Source organism: Muscardinus avellanarius, assembly GCF_963383645.1.
Source record: "Muscardinus avellanarius genome assembly, chromosome: 16".
NCBI classification, from domain to species: domain Eukaryota; kingdom Metazoa; phylum Chordata; class Mammalia; order Rodentia; family Gliridae; genus Muscardinus; species Muscardinus avellanarius.
Window position 1 is genome coordinate 22,865,879 of NC_137802.1, and position 229 is coordinate 22,866,107.

Sequence of the window (229 nt, forward strand, 5' to 3'; positions counted from 1 at the left end):
GCAGGCAGCGCCGCCCGCGGGCGCGGCCCCGGGCCGGCCGGAGCTCCGCAGGCCTGCGCGCGGGCACCGCGGGTTCGCGCCCGCCCTCCGCCGCCGGCCGCTCGCGGCGAGTGCGAGGCGGCAGCAGGGGCGGGCCCAGCCGCGTCACCGAGTGCCGGCCGCGGGCCCGGGGGCGGGCGCGCCGCACTACCCCGCGCCGCCGCCCGGGCGCGCTGGGGACGGGGACGCG